This window comes from Canis lupus, chromosome 17 (assembly GCF_011100685.1).
Source record: "Canis lupus familiaris isolate Mischka breed German Shepherd chromosome 17, alternate assembly UU_Cfam_GSD_1.0, whole genome shotgun sequence".
Taxonomy (NCBI): domain Eukaryota; kingdom Metazoa; phylum Chordata; class Mammalia; order Carnivora; family Canidae; genus Canis; species Canis lupus.
In genome coordinates this window covers 160402-165530 of record NC_049238.1, presented here as the reverse complement: position 1 = coordinate 165530, position 5129 = coordinate 160402, and the positions used below count along the sequence as shown (strand labels likewise).

Genomic DNA, 5129 nt, shown 5'->3' with positions numbered 1-5129 from the left:
ATAAAACACAAGTGTTTATATTGGTTATTAATATTTTTTCTGACAATTTTATTTCTTACACTTAAAGGCTAATGAATAACCATTACTAGTCCTATTAAAGAAAAGCTAACATCTCAATAGGGAAGGATAACCGTATTTACTCATTAAGGACCATTTAGGTTTTCTACAACTCAACTTGAAAATTCATGTTTACTCTCAGTACAATGGATTTAAGACCAAGTATACATGTTGGAAGGATCAAGACTAGATTACAGATTATCATAGTCAACTTCATCATCATCTTCTTCTCCTTCTCCTTCTCCTTCTCCTTCTCCTTCTTCTTCTTCTTCTTCTTCTTCTTCTTCTTCTTCTTCTTCTTCTTCTTCTTCTTCTCGTTTTCTTTTCAATGCATTTGATGATTTGTTGGAAGTATTTTGTGATGACACTATGTTAATGGTAATAAGAATCTTTTTGGACCAAATTAATGGTGAGTTAATCAGAACATTCTGCACTGTGGATGTTGCAGGAATTGATGCCTTTACAGTTGGGGACTGTGAAGTAGGCATCTGTACCGTAAATCTCTGCCCCGTGAGGGACATTGGAGTCTCTACTGTAGTTGACACAGACGTGGTTTGTGGGGTTGGTGTACCAAGTGTGGGAGTACTTGGTCTGCTAGTAACTGAACCAACACTTAACCGTGGAACGGTTATTCTTCCCGCAGAAGTGGATGCCTTTTTTTGCAAAGACTTAAATCTATAGTTTGGAGCCGTCAAACAATATCTATCAGGAGGCAACCTGGGGCCTGAATATGGCTTGATTAATGGCAAAGGAGTTTGATTCCTTTGCCTTGCAATATCTAATAAAAAAAAATCTCTTGGGGGAGGAGAGGTAAAAAGTCTTTTTTATCAACACAACACTGAATGGTCAACCACACATCATATGCATCACCAGCAGCTTTCTTAGCATGGCTTGAATAAATTTTTGCATCATCTAGAATTGTGGTCACATATTGGAAGGCAAACTCCAACATCTGATTTATAACTCTTGGCTCATATTTTGTCATCCCCACATCTTTCGGGATTTGTGCCATCATCTTTGCATCTTTCGGTGTGTCCTCAGGAGAAGCCATTTTGCAGACTCCATGATATCTGTTGATCAGACTTCTTGAGCTAAATCACCCACATTAATGGATTTCAGTCCTGATCTTGATGCAAGTTCTTTGTCTAGAGTGGTTTTTCCAATCCCTGATGTACTGGTGAGCAGGATATTCAGAAACAACATTAAGTTATTCATAAATATTTTTAATTCCTCATGAATTGTAAACCATACATTCAGGTAGACCTAGCTTTATTTTGGAAACTAGACACTGAAATAGAGCACCTGCACTGAATATAACCCCCATTTTATTCATCTCATTTGGAGGCATAGCACCTTCCAAATGAAAGCAGCAAGTATGTCAAATATCACTGCACGAAGGCAGAAAGCCTAAAAAAGTATGAATCCATGTTTTGCACTTTGGAGATATGATGCAGTGAAAGAGGAGGCTGGAAATCGATTAACGGCCATGGTGAGACACAGGGGGAACGCAGGGGAACACCTGCAGGCTCTGGGGTCCGTATCCATAAAATGGGGAGGGGAGAGTTTTGCCTCCTATATTGGTTCTCTGAAAGAACGATATGCGAGAGGTTTAGGAACTAAAATGTTAGGAACACAGTATGACATTACTCCCATTGGCATTCATTTAAAATTCCTGTGAAGATTAAATTCAGGAATAAGATTGATGTTGATATTCCATTTTTTTAAGTGTCTGCTTTTTTAAGCTGTTGCTGGGCTTACAGAAATTCTCATTTTTTTATCCAGGTCTAAAATATTTATGTTACCACTTTAAAATGTGAAGTTCAGTAGCCAAGAAACAACTATTTCTTCCCACACTCTTCGTAGATAATAGTTACACGATGCAGCAACCAGGGTAGCTTCTGGGTTGGGTTCCCTAGCTAAGCCAGCGCATGCTAGATGCCGGCCTGTTCTTCATTCCTGGCAAATATTACCTCGTTTTGTCTTCATTGTAACCCGTTTACCTGTTACTCCTCTTTAACAGACGAGGGCGGGCTTACGCTTTTCAAAGCAACTTAGTCTGGAGGAATAAAGCTGGAACTTAAACCCACTTCAGCTCGTTTTAAGTAAACTAAGACCTGACTTGAACTTCTGCTCCATGTGCTCCAGGCCAGTTGTCATCTTTCAAACCCAGGGCTCTGAGGCACAGGCTCGACGGAGGTGTGATCGCGGCAGAGCATTCACCGTGTGCAGGAGCTCCACACGCGTCACACGCCCTGGATCAAGGAAACTGGGGACGCTGGAGTTAAAGACATGTCAACTCCCATCGTCAGTAAGACCTAGAGCTGGGATTTGGGTGCCAGAGCCACCACTGCCCTGATGCTCACGTGCGCTCACACCGTCCGGGGACACGATGATGTCTGTGCAGGGTTCGGTCTGAAATTGCTTGAATGGAATTTGCACTTGGATAAGATAGAGCCACAGTCTTGCTTTTTTTTTTTTTTTTTTTTATGCTTCACATGGTGGGACAAAGATCATCTCAAATTAAATCGATAAAATTTCTGTGTGTACTTGGTAATGGGCACAGCGTAAGGACGAGGACAGATTGCCTTTTAAACTTGTGTCCCTAGAATTTAGTATGATTCCCATTAGGTTGGTTTATTAAAACCAGAAAACAGAATTAAAGCAAAAAGCTCGGGCAGCCGTGGCTCAGCGGTTTAGCGCCTGCCTTCAGCCCAGGGCGTGATCCTGGAGAACCGGGATCGAGTCTCGCGTCGGGCTCCCTGTATGGAGCCTGCTTCTCCCTCTGCCTGGGTCTCTGCCTCTCTCTCTCTCTCTCTGTCTCTCATGAATAATAATAATTAAAAAAAAAAAAAAAAGCAAAAAGCTCACCATTGTATATTTACCAGGGAAAAGTTTTCAAGACAGAAAAGTCAACTAAAAATTGATCTAGAAGAGAGGGCACCTGGAGGCTTGGTCCCCGGGGTCCTGGGATCGAGTCCTGCATCAGGACTCTCTCTCTTTCAAATAAATAAAGTCTTTTAAAAAAATGATCTGGAAGTAAAAAGCAGGTGGCACTTTTCTTCTTCAACCAGGACCAGCATATACTGGAGTCCTGTGTTTGCCTGTGTGGGGTCTTTCTGTCTCTTATCCTTACTCTGGGACTCGGCCTTGACTCCATTGCAGCGACAGCCTTGCTTCTGTGTCTCACTCTGGGTGTTGTCCTCGATTAAAATCTCATTCCTGTGTAAGAGCCAATAGAAAAAAAATAGCTAAACAGTTGCTCAACTTCTGGATTTACTATAGTTTGTGTTTTCTATGGCTAATTAACTGTCATGGCCTATTTCTTCCTCATTTCACACAACTGAAGTAATCCCCAACTGTGGAATAAAACACTGAGTCTTTTAGTGGGTGTTAGGTTAATTTCTACAAATTTTCCTGATTTAAATTGAACTTCCATTGTTTGATTTCCATATTTCTTTTTATAGGATATCTGGATAATGCTTCTATAACTAATAACACCTGATGGTTAATTTTACATCAAGCTGACGAGGCCAAGAGGCACCCGATTAAACATCACTCCTGGGTGTGTCTGTGAGGAGACAGCACTTGAATCTGCGAACTACGTGGAAAGGCCTGGAGTGGGCATCATCCCATCTGCGGAGGCCCCGAGGAGAGGGAAGGAGGGGGAGGAGTCAGCCCCTTTGCCGCGACCACCCAGACGGGCCGGGGTGGGGACCCCTCTTCGGCACTGATCCCCAAGGCAGAGCTGGGCGGGAACTACTGCAGCACTTGGCAGGGTGTCTTCCAGGCTCCTCTTGTCTCCCGCTCTCTCGTTTCACATCGTCGTATAAACACTTCCCACACATCAGAAATACCAACACCATCTATTGGCTAAGTCATACCTCATTTAGTAAGAGCATAATTTATTTAAGCCGCTGCTGGATTTGGGGGGCCTTCAAGATGACTATGTCTTCTTCACTCTCCTTGGGCTATGTATACATCTCCGCGTAAGTATGTGCAAGCAAGCCGGATCATTCAATTTGGATGGATGTTGTGAAGTGGAATTAGTGAGCCAAAGAATATAAACTTCTTACAAGGCCACATTTTTATCGCTGCTCTGTCTTTCAGGGCAATGGAACCAGAGTGTGGTTTGTCATTAGGCTGCTGACAACATTGCTCTGTAAGCAGCATTTTGGTTCCCATCACGTTAGGAAGCCTCTGTTCTTGCAGATCTGGCCCTCGCGTGTCGTGGCAACACGTGAACCGCAGGGTGGGTCTGCACCCCAAGCCAAGGGGCCCCCGGGACAGCCCACAGGTTGGCTGCACTGACCTCCGGGGTGGGGTGCCAGAGCCCCAAGGCCCCGGGGCTCCATGCAAGACCCGCCCTAGCACTCTCCGGGCAGCACCGGGGGGCGGGGGGGCCCCCGAGGGCAGGGGGGCATGAGCGGGACCTGGCCTGGTGCTCTGGGCTCAACGGGCAGCGCCCGGCTGAGCCGGGCCGGTGAACCTGTGGCCGGTGAGCACCCACCTGTGGCCAGTGAGCACCCACCTGCAGCCGGTGAGCACCCACCTGCTGCCAGTGAGCACCCACCTGCAGCCGGTGAGCACCCACCTGCGGCCAGTGAGCACCCACCTGCGGCCGGTGAGCACCCACCTGCAGCCGGTGAGCACCCACCTGCTGCCAGTGAGCACCCACCTGCAGCCAGTGAGTACCCACCTGCGGCCGATGAGCATCCCCTGCAGCCAGTGAGCACCCACCTGCGGCCAGTGAGCACCCACCTGCAGCCTGGGTGGGGCACAGGGCCCTCTTGTCAGGCGGCAGGAGACACGCCTGCCAGAGTCCGGCCCTCCCAGCCCTGGTGGGAGCCACCGCTAAGCCTCTGCTTATTTTGGCCACAATGAAAGGTCTTCTGATTTATCACATAACATTTCAGAGAAAAGCTTAGCTTTTAAGGAAAACCAACCCCCACCCTCCAAGTTGACAGGGTTTTGTGTAGTTGTTTTCGTTTTGTGGAAGGTTGCTTCTTTTGTAAAACAGGCTGACTTTAGGATTGAGCGAGTCTCCACTTGCCAGCGGACAACAAATGTCCCGA

The 5129-nt window shown here is 46.3% G+C and overlaps 1 pseudogene; it reads right to left on the bottom strand.

The window, feature by feature from the left end:
- Nucleotides 1-248: 248 nt before the first annotated feature.
- Nucleotides 249-1108, bottom strand: LOC100683756 (annotated as a pseudogene).
- Between the last annotated feature and the right edge of the window lie 4021 nt (nucleotides 1109-5129).